Source organism: Chelonia mydas, chromosome 2 (genome assembly GCF_015237465.2).
Source record: "Chelonia mydas isolate rCheMyd1 chromosome 2, rCheMyd1.pri.v2, whole genome shotgun sequence".
Taxonomy (NCBI): Eukaryota; Metazoa; Chordata; order Testudines; family Cheloniidae; genus Chelonia; species Chelonia mydas.
In genome coordinates, this window is record NC_057850.1 from 7,237,447 (window position 1) to 7,255,815 (window position 18,369).

Sequence of the window (18,369 nt, forward strand, 5' to 3'; positions counted from 1 at the left end):
ACCACGGAACGGTCTGGTTCCATCCATAGTCCGGCCACCCACCTGCCATTCTCAGCTTCTGAAGAATCTTGTAATACCTTCCTCTCCCCAGTGAAAGGTTCCTCACCAAAACATTCTCCTTGAGTCTATAATAGCAGGCAAGAGAAGAAAATAATGTTATCCCTTATGTTGTGTATAACACTGCTCATTTTCAAAGCACTTTACAGTTGATACCGCCTCCATGAGAAATAGCAGGGATTACTCCCATTTTTACAGATGGGGGGAAACTGAGGCTGGTTTGTATATGGTCAGTGAAGAACTGGGATTACATCACCATTTCCTGGTCCCCAGTCCAGTGCACAGATCAGCCTACACCTATGGTGTAGCATTTAAACACTAGGTTTTCTCTTCAATGAAACTTTAGTATGCAAATTATTTTCAGAAGAAACCTTAAGGTGGTTTTGGCACTGCATGTAGGACATCAGAGCAGTGTGTTTGAATAAATATTTAAGCCAGGGATTTCATCCAGAGGGCGAATGGGGCATGTTTATTCTAAAACTTTCCTTTCTACATTGAATTGCTGTTGTCCTAACAGACTGAAATGTATGCACCTTTGGAAAATACTCGATTAGCACTGGCAAAACGGAGATTAAATTACATTTTGTAACTCTGGGTTTTGAGGGCTGCAGAAGCACTAAACTCTAGTTGCCTTTCATTTGTAAATGATTACTGAGCCTTGGCCAGGGAAGAGTTTTCTAGTGGCTACCGGAAGTAGGATGAGGAGTCCAGAGATCTGGGTTGTATTTTCTGCTCTGCCACTGCCTTGTTAGGTGAGCCTTTGCAAGTCACTTCAACTCTGCTTCAAATTCTCAAGTTGCTAATGGATTCACTAAACGTGTGTGAGGTAGGGAAGCCTAAGTGTTTGTGCAGTGTGTTGAAACCTTTGAATGGAAAGTGCTACACAAATACAAATTGTGTTATTTGATTTTATTCATTGCCAATTTCATGATGGTACCACTGGAGAGGGAGGCAAATAAGTTAAAAAGTTTGGGGGGGAGGGGGAGAAAGGTAGCACTTTTGTGGTAACTGTTTCTTCTGGGCATCAACATTTAGAAAGTAAAGAAGTTCTAGGCTAGTGAAATGCCTGAAGTTTATTTCTAGTGTCAGCAGGTTCCACTTCTTTGAAAAGGCCACTCAAAACCTAGCTGTATTCCTCCTCCTCCTCCTCCTCCAGCCAGTGAGCTATGTGAGTGTAAAATAAAGGTAGTCAAATATCATGTTTCATGGTTTAAATTGATGACTGCTGGAGTCAGGAAGGAATCTTTCTTCCTCCTGCTAATGCGCACCATTGGACATTTGGCCAGATATTGTCTTCTAAAGCATTTGTGTTCGGGCCACTGCTAATCTTGATGAACCAACAATTGGATATGTTATGGCAAGTGCTACATTCACCTATTTGCCAGACCTGCTGTATTAGCATTCCTTTCTATTTTGCCTGACCTCTTGTTTAGTACCCAAGGCCCTACTTAACTTGCAATATTGCAGAAATTGCAGGTTCTGCAATATTAATTTTCCACCGCAGTTTTGACAGCGGGGGCTCTGGCATGCACGGGGGCTGGCAGCGGGAGCCCTGGCTGCCCCAAGGCTGAAAGCGAGAACCCCCGTGATCAGCCCCGGGGCACTGCTCTCAGCCCCAGGTGGCCGACAGTGGAAAATCACGGAAAAGTAATAATGAATTTTATTACTGCAAATAGTAAGGTCCATTATCACTTTTCTGCAATTTTCCATGGCTCGTCCGCACCTCAGCCGTGAGTTTTTGACAATCTTCCCGTGATTCAAGTAGGGCTTATCAGTGTCCCCACTTGCTCTTATTTTGGCCTTTTTTAAAACCTTTTTCTTTGCTTTAGCCGCTCTGCAGATTTATGAATGGTCCAATTAAAAATTAAATCCATACACAGTATTGATGGGTGGGTTGAGGAAACCCCAAATTTCCACACTAAAGTGTAAATGTTTCACGGGACAGAATAAAAAATGTAACCGTGTGTATTGAACTGTGTGTGTCTGGTGGTGACGGATTCTACTTCAGCAGACATTGGCTGGAAGAAATTGATTGAGGTTTGTTTGTGGAGCAACACAGTTACCCTTTCCAGGGGATAAGCATGCTGCTCTGCACTGCTTATAACTCAATCAGACTGTCCAGAATGGTCTTGAACTTGAAGCAGGGGAATGCACTACACTTGTTTGTTTAACTAAGATTCACCATGAGCCAGATTTGTCTGCTATTGGTTATCAGCCATAGTAATATGCCAGGTGGAGGGATGGGAGGGCCTACAGCTGTGATGTTACATTTTATATTCCTCATCCTACAATGTGCTTTAATTAACTTTGAGTCTTTGCATATTTAGCCTCCATTGTCAGGGGGAAATCTTTTCAGCTCTGTCAAGTTACATGTCAATGGCTTTTTAACTGTATACTCTCAAGTGCTACTTCATTTCTTTCTCCAATTGTCCATTTGCAGCATCTTCCTAGAAGTTTTAAAAATTGTAATTGAAGGGCTGATGTTGCAGTGTGTACTCAGACTCCTGAACTCCCGCTCAGTTCAGTTCTAATGTTGTTCCTTTGTGCTTTGCCTGCAGGGTTGGACCCGTGTAGCATCTTTCATCAAAGAATCTCATAGCCGTTAATTAACCCTCATAACCCCTGTTTTAAAAGTGAGAAAACTGAGAGATTGAGAGGTTAACTGACTTGCTTAAGGTCACCCAACCAGTCAATGGTTGAAGTGGGAATAGGACCAGGAGCCTTGAATTTCACTTTGCTTGCTTTGACTTTCCAGTAGAGGATAACACATTGTAGATCTTTAAAGAAAATCTTTTTTTTAACAGAATTGTCCTTACCTGTGTAATTAATAAGACTTTTATATTATGATACTTGAATATTTTGAAAATCTAACTTTTCCCCAGAAGTGCTGTTCACTGTTTGCTTATCTTATCTTGGGTAATGATGAGTCAGCTTCATATCTTTCTAGTCAGTTTCAGTTTCTGGACTTCATGAGAGACAGTTCAAAGGTTGGTGGAGATTTTGTTTATTAAAGGCTTGAATTTAAACAGAGAAACTCTTTTAATACAGTCTCTAGGGGGGAAAACCCCTCACTGGAACAGTTCTGTCTGTCATGAGTTTTTTAAAACTTTGTTTTTACCAAACTAAACTGTGATTCTGCTTTGATCTGACAGTGTCCTTTTATTTTACATATTTAGCATCCTTTATTATTTAGGTTTTGAATGTATGTAGAATCCTGTTATTCCCAACCAGAACTGAACACCTTCAAAGCAGGCCTTGATTGCATGCCTTAAGCAACTTAGTAGTCGTTACAGCTCACCTTGTAAAAGTGATAACTTCTTAAAAATCAAAACAGCCTTCTGAAACGTTAACAGAATATCTGTGAGAACTTTAGTTGTAGCTCATGTCTGTACAGTGCCTTGGTGGAGTACAGCACTATATAAAGACTGTTAAATATTTAAACCACTCGTATTTTGGGAAAAGTAGCTTATCTGAAATTCACTCATTGTTCATTTCCCTGCCAAGACCAGAAATTAAGATCCTTTCCCCTCCTGTATTTGAAGACCTCATTAATGTCAAAAACTGGGCTTTTTCATTCCGCCCCCAGGGTGTTGTGGTATCTTCAACTCTTTTGTGTAGGAAACTGGAATCTGGCTCTCTGCTCTTCGTGCATAAGAAGCATTCAGATAAAAATATCTATTTGGACTCAGTAAGTCTGCACATATACTATGCTAAAGACTTGTGATCTAAAACAGGCTTTTGATAGATCTTAACAGGTATGATATCACTTGTCAATCAAATTAAACGCCTACCTGACATCCTCCTACTATTTCTCTGAGTCAGTTTTCTTTGGTTTGGTCATAAAAACACCTTATGATAACCATAGCAACAAGAAAGACCCACCTCTCACATTTAGAATCATTACCATGATACTTCTCTATCGACATAATGTGAATGTTGCATGTATATCTGTGGTGGATTAAAAACCATGCTGGTGCTGTGTGCATAGGTGTTGACTTTCTAATGTGCTGGAGGGGTGCTTCCCCCGGCTCTGCCCCAGGCCCTGTCCCCATTCCACCTCTTCCCCAAGGCCCCACCCCCACCTTGCCTCTCCCCCCCCCCACCTCTTCCCACCCCATTCCGCCCCCTCCCCTGAGTGCGCCTGCCCTCACTCTCCCCCCCCGGCCCCAGCGCCTCCTGCACGCTGCGGAGCAGCTTATCCGTGGCAGGTGGGAAGTACTGGGGGGAGGGGGTGGTGCTGATAAGGGGGCTGCAAGTGGGTGCTCAGCACCCACTTTTTTTTTTCCTGTAGGTGCTCACCCATGGAGTTGGCACCTATGGCTGTGTGTACATATAAATGAACCCCTTTAGTGAAATTTTTTTCACAAACAGACCATACTTTGCTATTAGTAAAGCTGCACTAAAATCACTGCAGGAGCATTATTAATTATTTGTGTTATGGTAGTGTGTTGTGTAACTTCAGTCAGAGATAAGGACGTCATTGTGCTAGGCACTGTATAGAAACAGAATCATAGAAATGTAGGATTGGAAGGAACCTTGATAATTCATCTAGTCCAGTCTCAGCAACGAGGCAGGACTAAGTACTCTCTAGACCATCCCTGGTAGATGTTTGTCTAACCTGTTCTTAAAAACCACCTTTAATCTAAATCTTTCTTGCTGCAATTTAAGCCCATTGCTTCTTGTTCTTGGATAAGGAGAACAATTTATCACCCTGGTCTCTACAACAACCATTTACGTACTCCTGTTATCAATTCCCCCTCTGTCTTCTCTACTCCAGACTAAACAAACCCAATTTTTTAATCTTTCCTTGTGGATCGTGTTTTTTTAGACCTTCAGTCATTTTTGTTGCTCTTCTCTGGACTTTTTCCAGTTTGTCTTCATGTTTCCCAAACGGTGGTGCCCGGAACTGGACACAATACTCTATCTGAGGCCTTACCAGTGCTGAAAAGAGTGGAAGAATTACTTCTTGTGTCTTGCTTACAACGCTCCTGTTAATAAATCCCAGAATATTTGCTTTTTTGAACAATGTTATTGTTGATTCATATTTAGTTTGTGATCCATTATAATATGTAACAAAGAGAGAGTCTGTCCCAGAGAGCTTAGAAAGGACCTGATTGACGAGACTCGTGTGGTGGGGATGGATGGGAGGACGGGCAGAGCTGCTGCTAGGCATAAGTAGACTTAGGCTATGTTGCTCTAGGGTGTGAATATTCCACCCCCCGGGCGATGTAAGTTACACCAACATAAGCGTTGGTGTGCACAGTGTGATCTTGGTGGGAGAGACATAGCTCAAGCCACTTGTGGAAGTGGGTTTTTTTTATGCCGATGGGAGAGCTCTCTCCCATCAGTATAGACCGTTTTCACCAGACACGTTGCAGTGGCAGCAGTGTACAGATAGACATACCCTAAGCAATTGCTTAGGGCCCCGAGTGGCTCAAAGGGGCCCCCTGTTCATTATTAGTATGTGTTGTGTGGAGGGGGGCAAAAATATTCCTGTTTAGGGCCTCCAGTGGGCTAGCACTGACACTGGAGGATGAGGTAAGAGAATGAACAGAGTTGAGCAGAAAAGCAAAAGAGATTTGTCGAGTGTGGTGTACTGAAATAATTTAACGTGGTCTCTTGTACTTCTAGAGGTACATGTTCAAAGCATTGCACAATTATTAAGTGCCTTGAGAGGTGGGCATAATGTTTACCCACCTATGAAATAGGGGCACTGAGACACAGAGAAACATTTGAAGTGTAGGTGCCTAGATTTAGGGCCCTGATCTCATATTTGGGAGGCGCTCTTGCACTCATTGACTTCACTGGGAGTGGCAGATACTCTGCTCCCCAGAAATCTAAGTCGTTTTTATTTAGGCACTGAAATAGAAATTAGATGCCTAGGCATGGTAGGCATCTGAATTTGAAAATGTCCTAAAGCCACATTGGAATTTATTGGCAGAAATCAGAGTAGAAGTAAGTGTTCCTGGCTTTTGGCTCCAAACTCCATCCTCTAGACAAAGTAGCCTTGTCTTTAAGACTTCACTATGAAGAGTCTTGCTACATCTGAGCTCACTGTAGGCAAATTTTCCTTTTTTTTTTTGAGTTGAGTTAAATCATCAAAATGTGTAATGTTTGTATAAATGTAACATGTAATTGATCGGATGAAGATAGATAACTGCAGTTGTCAGGCATGGCCTCGATAACTCACTCAGAGCTTCACCATCTTTGTGAGTTATTGGAACTTTGAAAAGAGAGCTTCTGAAACAGTAGCATACAGCAAGCAATTAGGAAAGGACTGTGCTTCCCAGAGAGATGGTGGTGGCATTAGAGAGATGTCTTCTCACATGCAGTGTTACCGAGAACACCGAACGTTTTCTGATACAGCATGCAGGTCAGAAAGAGACACAGGCCCTCCAAGAGCCGGTGTCAAAGGTAGCGGGGGCCTGACATGTTTGATTTTTCAGTTACAGAGCCGTAACTGGTATGGGACTGGGTTACCTGACCTCCTCTTCTGCCTGCAATGGTGCTCCAGCTGGATTCCCCCTTCATTATAATTTGGAGAGTGCTGTTGGCAGAATGTTCTCCGCCTTGGTTCCCAGTCTGGGGAATTCAAATCCTTACGCCACTAGCCTGTGGTGGATTAGTTGTCTTTTTGGGTGTGCTGGGTAGGGCTTGATGGGTTTTTTTTATTGTGTATGTTATTGGTCTGTATCGCTCGTGTATTTGCTGGTAGGTGTTTATGTAAATCTTAAACCTGGATGAGTGAGTAGCTTTCTGTTCTGCTGTGTAATATGTATATGGTGTGTGTGTATAAAGTTATGCAATGGGTGTCAGAGTTTTATAAATATGGTGTAGAGAAGGATTGCAAGACATGGCATAAGCAACATCAAATTATTTCCACAACGGCTGGACACAAAATGTCATCAGTGGTATTATGTATTGGAGCCTTGTCTTTAGAAACCATAAAACCTGACCCCCGTACAGTACAGTAACAGGGAAGAAATGTAGAGCAGTTTGACAAGATGTTGCTGACTAAAATAGCATAGACCTAATTTAGGGAGAGACCAAGAAAACCCATGAAGAAAAGTATAGCATCTCCGAGGGCAGGTTTTTGAAGAGGTAGAAATGTACTGCCCATCTCTTACTGGTCAGGGAAGAGATGGTGATAGGGTTGTAAAGCCCTTCATTGGGGAGAAGGATTTGAATGAATAGATGGAGCACCTCAAGGAGGGCTTTCACTCTGAGTGCATTTTCGAATTGGAGAACTTCCTTGCATGGTGCTTTCAGGATACAGGTGGCGACTGTCGCTCTCCCACATGAGGAGATGGGGTAGTCTTGAGAAGAGTATGGAATGCAGTCTAATGGCTTTTGCTGGACGGCATACTCCAGGATTCTGATGCTAGCTCCGCCACAGACTTGTGGATGTTGGGCAAGTCACTGAACGTATCTCTGCCTCTTTAGTTGAGAGATGATGATATTTACCTGTATAAGGGGGATAATCAGTTGTGTCTAATTTTAGAAATTCTAAAGTGGTCTGTGCCTGAGTTTGCTGTGTGTGTGTCATCTGAAGTGCGGGGACTTTGGCGGTTTAGCTGGAGGGAGTGAGACATTTGAGAAAAATGGCAACATTTCCAAAAGGGAGCATTTTAAAAATGTTTCCTCTGCAAATGTTAGTAAAGACTTGTCCTTAAAAGTAATGGATAGAAAACTCAATTGCCTTCTGAAGAATTAGTCTCCAAATTTAGTGCAATAAATTCCATTATTAAAGTATGAAACAGTCCTGCTTTAAGTGCGAACCTCAGTACAACCCTAACTATGGAGTGTCTACAGACATCGCTCTAATATATATGTAGAGAGAGAGAAAATGATTCCTTCTGGGAAGTAGTAATTTTTGAGTTCAAAGCTAATTGAATAATCTTTATGGCGTCATTATAATCTCAGGCTAATTTCAATTTATGAGATGGTTACTTGGTTTTGCTTTTGTGTGACCCACAATCTCCTCTTTCTTTTGTTTCTAGTTACTATTTCTGTGCTTGCTCGCTGTTGCTACGCTGCCTGTGTGGTTGGTGGATGATGCTCCCTGCTTTGTTGCTTTTCATGAATGATGTCATGAAGTGGGTTTTAGCCCATGAAAGCTTATGCCCAAATAAATCTGTTAGTCTCTAAGGTGCCACAAGGAGTCTTTGTTGTTTTTGCTGATACAGACTAACATGGCTACCCCTCTGAATTCTGTTGAACAGTGGAATCAGTACAGGAGAGAAGCAAAATAACTTTCTTCCCGGTGATTTTGAGTTCTGCCAGTACTGCTCTTCAGGGACCCTTTCTGTCCTCATCAATCATGATGGTTAATCCCAAAGGGACATAGCCTCCTTGCAGATCAAGGGCCACCTGTATCGATCTCTAGCTAGGCCCTTGAGATAGTCTGGTTGGATATTCAGTTTGTGACCCTCTCTATGCCTATCTACCATTGAATATATGCACAACATAGGATTTGTTCTTCTGTTCAGGACAAGACGGAATGTCAAATATGGCTCAGATTCCATGGTAATAAACACACAGACACTACCACCCTACCTCTGTTGTCCCAGGTAATAAAGGTTCCAGTTCTGTGTCTGCTGCGGTTTGGCCGTATTTATGTGGGGATGATGTGGATAGTTCAGCAAACATGTTAGCAGGAGAAGCTTTCAGTTTAAAATTAAAAAGGGGTGGGGAAGAAATTGGGGAATTTATCTTACGATCCATAATTCTGTCATGTGAACAGAAGAGCAGATCCATGCTGGGAGAGAATAAAACTGTAGGTAAGAGAACTAATTTTGCTGTTCCTCTTGTGTGACCCCTAATGTTCTTGGTCCCTAGTTTGTGCATCTCTGGGCTGGTCTGAGCTTCTTGAGGGCAAAGTGCCGGCCCCTTCAGCCACCCAGAGAGGTGACTCTGTTATGTAGAAGAGTGTCCGGGATGGGTTAAAAAATGAAAGTGGAATGCTTACAAATGCTCGTCTTCCTCATTCCTGTCAGGTGGATGAAGCAATTTCAGGAGCAGATTTTTCATATCCGCTCATTTCTTCCTAGTTGGTGGTCCTCCGATTTCCTTGTCCGGTCTCTTCAGTTCAGTAAGGAAGCATGCTCGCAATTCAGTAGCATTATTTCAGGCTTCTAAGCTAAAAGACATGTTGATGAGGCAGAGAATCTCCAGTGTCCATCATGGCTCTTCAGTCACTGGTGACTATTTCTTTGATCCTTCAGCTGCACGAGGCTTCACTTATCAAGGTGCAATGGATTGGCCTTTTAAAATGTCACGTGTACTGGTGATTCTAGCACCAGGTGTTGTTTAAAGGAAACTCTCAATTCTTACCAGGAATGCTGTTATGGTCCCTAGCACTGTGGCTGGAATAGCTCTGCTTTGCTTACTGCCTTTTCATACCTGAGCTGCAGGAAACTTTTTTTCATTCTGTGGTTTTTGATCTACCCTTCTTAGGATATACTGGAACTTGAAGAAATAGAGGGATTGAAAGAGATTCTTGGAACCCATCAAATAGCACTTACATTTTATTCTCCTTAAACACACCACTACTTCAGCGTCTGATGTCAGTATGTCTGTAAAGGATTTCCTCTTACCCTACCTCTGTCATCCCATGATCTGGGGAGAGTTAGTAAGCAATAGGTGTGTATTTTATAGAGTATCCCATGACATGGGGAGTTGGCATGTAGCACCAAGTATACCTTCAATATTTAGTAAATAATATGCAATACAGCCCTTTTTACATATTACACATACTGACTGACCACCAGCACTTGTTAATAAGATTAACAGGAAACAAAAAAATCAGTGTTTTAACCTCCTCTCACTGGCCCCAATCTGATCCCTATTTTGTAGCCCAGCCTGGCTAGGAATATAATAGTGATCTCACCACTGTTCCCAGTACAACACTTAATGAGTTCCTAGCGCTGAGGCGGTCTTACAGGTACAGGACCATTAAATCTCACTCCCTGCCAGATGATCCTTATGCTGCTTTTCCATTAATATTCTGATGCAGTGGTTCAGCGTTAGCTTGCCTGCTTAGTCGCCTTCTGTCCATTTCTTCTCTGCAGTTTGCCATCAGTATGGTTTCCTCTTGGTCCAGGAGCACCGGTGCTCCTTGCTATCCTTCCGGTGCTTCCCCTGTGAAAAACACTGCCCACAGGATTTCAGGTTCCCAAAGTGGATCGGGACTCTTGCACTGGTTTATTTTCCCAAGCTCCAGGTTGTTTCCTTTTTTATTTCTCTTCCAAGCAGATTTTTTTCCATCAAACGCTGCAGGGAGATGGAGGTAATTTACCTAGAGGGGAAAAAATAAGCTTTGTTTTCTTCATCGAGCTCAGTACTTGATTCCATTCCTGTTTACTGTGGTTTGGATTATAGGATTATCTGAGCTCTGCAGCCTCTGTCCACCTGGTTCTAGGTTTCTCTGACAACAGCCTAAAATATTCTGAGTGTGCTACTTCTTAAGAGTTAGTAATTTGCATTTTCTCCACCCAAACTTCATATGTATGATTGACTCAAAGCTCTAGGCACCAACTCCCCCTACTGGTCAATTGACAGATTGCAATGTATTTCCATATTTAAAGAGGATTGATTAGGGTCCCTCACAGAGAAACCCAGGTTGTTTACATCTGACTAAGTTTTGTTCTTGCGGCCCTAGTCTAGCTCTAGTTAGTGGTTTCAATTAGACTATGGGTATGTCTTCACTACCCGCCGGATCGGCGGGCAGCGATCGATCCAGCAGGGATCGATTTATCGCGTCTAGTTTAGATGTGATAGATGGACCTTCCAGTGCTCTCCTGTTGACTCCTGTACTCCAGCGCCATGAAAGGCGCAGGCAGAGTCGACAGGGGAGCGGCAGCAGTCAACTCACCGTGGCGGAGACACCACGGTAAGTTGATCTAAGGACATCAACTTCAGCTACGTTATTCATGTAGCTGAAGTTGCGCAACTTAGAACGACACCCGCCCCCGCCCCCAAGTGTAGATCAGGGCTAAGACTCTCAGACCTTAACTATCCACATAGGATACAAATGTCAATGGCGCACAACCCTATTGTGCCACCACTTTTTAAAATTTCACTGGCTAACTATTGCCCTGGCTTAACTGGATCAGAAACTGGGTTCTCTCTCGGTCTTGCAAACCTTCTGTCTTTAGGGTAGGGTGATTATCCAGCCCTTCTTAACTATGTAGATCAGTAGGCTCTTGCCCAGCTTTTTCCCCCTCTTGGCCTCCTTTAAATAACTATAATTAAGCTCCACTAATGTCCTGTGCATAGTAATTGAGAATTTCACTTTTCCCTTTTTCTGTCAAATTAGACAGTCTTGCAAAGGGCCTCATGGCTCATACTTACTATGCAGGTGCAGAGCCATTTACTGAGACATAAAATCATCACTCATAAAGTTTGCAGATGACACACGAATTGGGAGAGTAGTAAATGATGAAGGGGCCAGGTAACTGATACAGAACAATCTGGTTCACTTGGTAAACTGGGCTCAAGCAACCAATATGCATTTTAATACGGCCAAATACAAAGTTATACATCTAGGAACAAAGAATGTACACCATACTTACAGTATAGGGAACTCTATCCTGTAAAGCATTGTCTCTGAAAAAGATATTGGAGTCATGGTGGATAATCAGTTGAATATGAGCTCCTAGAGCAAAGCTGTGGTCAAAAGGACTAATGCAATCCGTGGATGTATAAACAGGGGATTCTCATGTAGGAATGAGGAGGTTACATTACCTTTGTATTTGGCACTGGGCTGACCACTGTTGGATTGCTGTATCCAGTTCTGATGTCCACAATTCAAGAAGGATTAGAGTAGGTGTGACCGTTTGTGCCTGGAGGGGCCACACTGAGATTGATCAGTCAAGGCAAACTGCAAAGAATGGGGCAGACGATCCCCCAAACTGGTGGTTATTCTAATAATTAGATTCACCAAGCCAGCAACAAAACAGCTTCTACATTACCTTACTGGTTACCCAGAGCCCAAAAACACAGCTCCCTGAAAGCAATCCACTCCTGGGCTCCCACCCAGACAGATTTTGTTCATCATATATAAAGTTCTACCAATCCAAAGGGATTGGACACATTACCTGCCAGGTCAATGAATATTTCAGATCTTACCCAAATACATGCTTACAGCCAATTCTTATTAACTAAACTAAGATTTATTAAAAAAGAAAAGAGAGAGTACTGGTTAAAAGAACATTATACATACAGATATGAGTGAAGTTCTTAGGTCAGTTTCATAGTAGAGATGGTGAGCTGCTGAGTTTAAAAAGTTCCCTCAGAATCAATTTCATAGGTTGTAGTCCAAGTAGGCAGTCCATATATAGAGTTTGTTCAAATTCTTCCATGAGAATTAGCAGGGTCATCCAGACTGGAGCTGGAGACCTTAGTCTTCCGACTGTAGCTTCCCGTGATCAAGCTTAAGCAGACCTGAGATGACAGGATCAGGTCCTAGAGTTCTTCTGTAGATCTCTGACAGGCTACAATAGCCTCTTGACAGCATGGCAACACAACAGACTTTCCTTGAATGCAGAGTAAGTAATGCACATTGTTGCTTTGAAGTAAAAATCCCTATTTCCTATGTATACACAAGTAAACTAGTAGTATTAATTAACATGGCAATTATCCATTCAAACAATCAAAGGATTTAGTTCTGGCACAGACAATTTAAGATTAAGACCATGTAAGTAATATTATTTCCTGCAATATCTTAAATCTTTGATCTTAAGGTTAACTGAACGATGTGTAAGCATAATATAATGTAATTAAGACATGAAAGGGAATTAGCATCCACAAGCTAATCTGGTTACATGGTTAACATCTAACAAGATATAGGTAAACACATACAATTAGTATTCACCTCTAATTCTCTAACAACACAGGTTTGCATTTCAAAGCTCTAGCCTATTTAACATGGCTTTGTTAGCTATTTATAAGGAATGGCACTAATTACCATTTATATACGTTTCTAATATGTCTTTAAAGGTTGAATCTGAGTCACTTAGCTTGCTAGTTGCTTTAACCCTTTCTGGTTCAGTGTCACTCTGGGTTTAGAGAGTTTCATTGGTCTTCATGGCTGAGGATGTGAGGGAGATTCCCAAACCTGAGCCATTCTTTTTAGGTGACAAATCTGAGGAACTGTCCCAGATTGAGGTGGTGTTAGAGGAGGTTTTGGAGCAAATTAAACAGTAATAAGTCACCGAGACCAGATGGTATTCACCCAAGAGTTGAAATTGCAGAGTTACTAATTGTGGTATGCAACCTATCATTTAAATCAGCTTCTGTACCAGATGATTGAAGGATAGCTAATGTGACACCAATTTTTAAAAAAGGATCCAGAGGTGATCCTGGCAGTTACAGGCTGGTAAGACTAACTTCAGTACCAGGCAAACTGGTTGAAACTATAGTAAAGAATTATCACACAGATGAAAACGATTTGTTGTGGAAGAGTCAACATGGTTTTTGTAAAGGGAAATCATGCCTCACCAGTCTACTAGAATTCTTTGAGAGGGTCAACAAGCATGTGTACAAGGCGGATCCAGTCGATATAGTGTACTTAGATTTTCAGAAACCCCTCACCAAAGGCTCTTAAGCAAAGTAAGCTGTCATGGGATAAGAGGGATGGTCTTCTCATGGGTCGGTAACTGGTTAAAAGATAGGAACAAAGGGTAGGAATAAATGGTCAGTTTTCAGAATGGAGAGAGATAAATAGCGCGGTCTCCCAAGTGTCTGTACTGGAATCAGTGCTGTTCAACATATTCATAAATGATCTGGAAAAAGGGGTAAACAGTGAGGTTTGAAAATTTGCAGATGATACAAAACTACTCAAGAGAGTTAAGTCCAAAGCAGACTGGGAAGAGTTACAAAGGGATCTCACAAAACTGGGTGACTGGGCAACAAAATGACAGATGAAATTCAATGTTGATAAATGCAAAGTAATGCACATTGGAATACATAATTCAAACTATACATATCAAATGATGGGGACTAAATTGGCTATTACCAGTCAAGAAAGAGATCTTGGAGTCACGGAGGATAGGTCTCTGAAAGCATCCACTCAGTGTGCAGTGGCAGTCAAAAACGTGAACAGAATGTTAGGAACTACGAGGAAAGGGATAGATAATACGACAGAAAATATCATGTTGCCTCTCTATAAATCCATGGTGCGCCCACATCTTGAATACTGTGCGCAGATGTAGTCACCCCCTCTCAAAAAAGATATATTAGAATTGGAAAAGGTTTAGAAAATGGCAACAAAAATGGGGTATGGAACAGCTTCTGTATGAGGAGAGAGTAATAAGATTGGGACTTTTTAGCTTGGAAAAGAGATGACTAAGGGGGGATATGACAGAGGTCTATAAAATCATGACCGTTGTGGCAAAAATGAATAAGGAAGTGTTATTTACTCCTTCTGTAAAACAAGAAGTAGGAGTCACCAAATGAAATTAATAGGCAGTAGGTTTAAAACAAACAAAAGGAAGTATTTCTTCACACAACACACAGTTAACCTGTGGAACTCTTTGCCAGAGGATGTTGTGAAGGCCAAGACTATAATGGGGTTCAAAAAAGAACAGATACATTCATGATGTATAGATCCATCGATGGCTGTTAGCCAGGATGGGCATGGATAGTGTCCCTAGCCTATGATTGCCAGAAGCTGGGAATGGGCGACAGGGGATAGGTCACTTGATTACCTATTCTCTTCATTCCCTCTGAAGCACCTGGCATTGCCCACTCATGGAAGACACAATACTGGGCTATATGGACCTTTGATCTGACCCAGTATGGCATTTCTTATGCTTTTAATAGTCATGAGAATGATGAAAGCATTGGTAAACATGCCCTATAATGAGATGCTCAGGTAACTCAAGCTATTTAGCATAACAAAGAGCAGGTTAAGAGATGATTTGATCACAGTCCATAAGTACCTGTGTGGGAAAGAAATATTTGGTATTAAGCTTGTTACTCTAGCAGACAAAGGAAAACGTGATCCAGTGGCTGGAAATTGAAGCTAGACACATTGAAATTGGAAATAAGGTGCAAATTTTTAGCAGTGAGGGTAATTAACATTGAAACAATTTACCAAGGATTGTGGTGGATTGTCTACCCTGGGCAATTTTAAAATTAAGATAGGATATTTTTCTAAAAGATGTGCCCTAGTTCAAACAGGAATTAATTCAGGGAAGCCCTGTGGCCTCTGTTACACAGGAGGACAGATTAGATCACAGTCGTTCCCTTCCTGCTTTATAATCTGTGAATTGCTGAGTTTACAAGAGCTGAGAAGATGAATTGTTAATGGGTACAATTCTATTTTTGCCTTATTTCTTGAAATGTTTTCATTTGATGCTTCCTGAGAGAGAAGAAAGGAAGCTGAGAGGAAAGCAGAGCTTTCATCTGACTGGACCACAAGCATGAATATTGACAAGAAGATAGGCAAGGAAAGTTCCTCCTCCTGGATAGCTTGGCCTGAAATGCTGTCACCTAATTTATAGGCAGCAAAACATCCTCTGTGGTGGTCCCATCTCTGGGGGTAGGGCAGGGGCAGTTGCAACCATCTAAAGACCATGAGGTCAAGCAGAACTACTCTTGTTACCGATTGGACGATCATCTAGCTTCAGTATTCATCTGTTCTTACTTTGCCTCTGCAAAGGTTGGTCATGGATGGTGGATCTCAGGGGATTTGGGAATGAGATATGGAAACTTTGAACCTCTAGTTGATCCTTTCACGTTTGCCTCAGGTGGATAGTAACCGGATGTTGTCATCTAATTTCTGTATGAAATGAGTTGATAGGTCTCAGTCCTGTTCCTGTGGACAGATGCTCACCTCAGAAAATTACCATCACAGATTGGTTCCCAGGAGGCCAAAAAGGAAGCTGAACTGATCTCACACCTCTGGTGTATCTCTATCCAGATCAGAGTGAGGCATGTGGCTTGGGCATTGAGAGGGAAGCTTGCATTGGGGCTGCCCAGAATGCTGACTAGGGGGATAAAGAGAGAACACCAGAATCCATGTCTGTCACTCTATTGTATCTTGCATGAGTGAGAAATATATTAAAATATAGGTGGGATTGTTTGGAAAGTCATCAAAAGAATGAATAAGTAGATAAATGAAGGAAGCAGTTTGTTTATGTAGAACTGTGTGTATTTGTGTGTGTACTGGGTGAACTTATACTTTTTAATCTGGTATGACGCTGGGAGAAGTTTTCCTACTTTCTTTACCACATTAACAAAATTTGTATAAGAGTGTTTAAAAGTTTGCCAAGATTTAAGACTAAAGAAATCCCTTTTGCACCTTCTAAATGGATGATTGAGCTTTCAGCAGTTACTTTCTCACTATGGAAATCTTTAAACCATTATACTTGTTTTCTTTAGCAATTGTATTAAAAACAAAGTGAGTTGTTTCATCTTTCCGAAAGTGCTTTTTTCTGCCTGCTGTGTGCAAAAGCATTTAATTGATCTTTCAGACAGTCTAGAAAAGAGGAGGGTGGGAGGAAAAGAGATTTCACGCAGCACACAATTTTTGAGTTTTGTCTCAAAATAAGAAATGACTTTATCACCGTTTATGTATTTAGCCACACATTTTATGCATGTAGTGTAATTATGTTTTGTCAGCATACACAAGTATTTGAAAAACCCACACCTTGATCAATATTATCCAGCATATCGCAGGGTACTGTCATATCTGTCACAGTATAAAGCTCAGGGTGGCTCGAGAGGTGGTTTTGTCATAAACTCAGTGTTGGTTATTACAGCCCTGATTGGTGCTATCACCATTATTTCTGTGGTAGTTTTTGGTGTGGTGTAGTTCTGGTTTTAACTGAGGGAGAGGTTAGTAGTGTTTGCAGAAGGACATTACAATAAAGATAATTAAAAATAGGATAAAAAATCCCCTCATTTGCCAGACTTAAGCAGACTAGTACCCCACCTAGACCTGTATTCTTCAGAGTCCAATGCCAGGAGGCATCAGAGGTAGATGTAAAACACCCTCCACTCCCCCAGAAATGTGCAATACGATATTCCAGAGGGGAGATTTCTTTAGGAAAGAAGTCTGGGCAAAGTAGGAAATGATTGTTGAGGTCTTCCTTGGCTGATGAGTTTGCCACCATGCTTATATGAGGCTTTGGCACTTCTTTTTAAGCTGAAATCTTCTGAACCACTGTCAGATGATGTCAAATAAAAGGCCTGAACCCCTTCAAGGAGTATCCCGTTTAGTATTTTGGATGTATCGAGACATACCTGTCTGAAACTTGACATGCCCTGGAAGATTCTTCTTGAGAAGATTTCTGTCCACAAAACCTATAGGTAACTTTCTTGTGTAGCGTTATGATTGGTAACTGTGAGAAAGATGGGGTGTTGAAGCCTGATCTTTAGATTATGTAATTATTTATATTATTATATTGATTACTTAAGAATGTGCAGTTATTACTTTACATGTTCTTGTCACAAGATCAGGCTCAGTATTATTTAAATGATTATATACTTGGCAACCCTGATGTGTACAGTTGCAACACTTGCACTATAGGAACTTCCCTATATTTACAAATAGTTTATTAATAGATTTAGCACAGTCACAATCACCCCAGCTCAGTAAAATTGATGGAGATATGACAGAATGTACATCTGCACATCCATATACTCACATCATCCCTGGTAGAGCAATCTGAAATGTTAGCCATCATCGTCCTCGTCACCATCATCACTCATGGCCATCATTCTGGCCCCTCCTAAGGATCACATCTTCTTATTCCTATCACCCCTAGGCTGGGATGCAACTTTCATAATATGATACGCTGACAACACTATGTTTGATGCATATTCAGTAGGGGTATTTCCCTTTTTCCTTATTTGCATATCCTTACCTTATTAACTTTGGAATGTCCTTCCCCTATAGGTTAGTACAGCAGTGATCTTAACTTATTATCATATACGTCAATTCTTTACCATGGCACTCTTGTTGTTAGGTGTCCGTGGATGTAGCTCATGTACCTGTTATGTATATCACTTCGTTACCAGGACACTCTTGTGCTTGGACTCATGTTCCTGTGGTCAGAAATTCCCCTTAAACACTATTTTCAGCTCCCCATTACTTGGGGTTTCCATTGGAAAGTTTCTGTGCAATGTTTATCTGTTCAGAGTTCGTAAGCCTCAAGCCTTATGCTAACTTGCTGAAGCTAATGTCTTATAGGAATCAGGCTTATAGGTTTCTTGCATCAGTGCTGAAAAATAAAGCAGAATATAATAAAGGCAAGCTAGCCACTGGGCTACAGTATAAAACAAACCTTGGTTAAGCAACTGCTC

At 41.5% G+C, this 18,369-nt stretch overlaps 1 protein-coding gene across 8 annotated transcripts in view; it reads left to right on the forward strand.

The window, feature by feature from the left end:
• TSNARE1 (t-SNARE domain containing 1) overlaps positions 1 to 18,369 on the forward strand; it is a 684,473-nt gene that overhangs the window by 15,300 nt on the left and 650,804 nt on the right. For 3 of the 8 annotated variants that reach the window (XM_043539008.1, XM_043539013.1, XM_037891909.2), the window contains one exon: positions 17,210 to 17,373. The exons of the other annotated variants lie outside the window; for them this stretch is intronic. The gene's annotated coding sequence lies outside the window, so the exon portion shown is untranslated. Of the gene's footprint in view, positions 1 to 17,209; positions 17,374 to 18,369 lie in introns of those variants that run through there. 8 annotated transcript variants of the gene reach the window in all.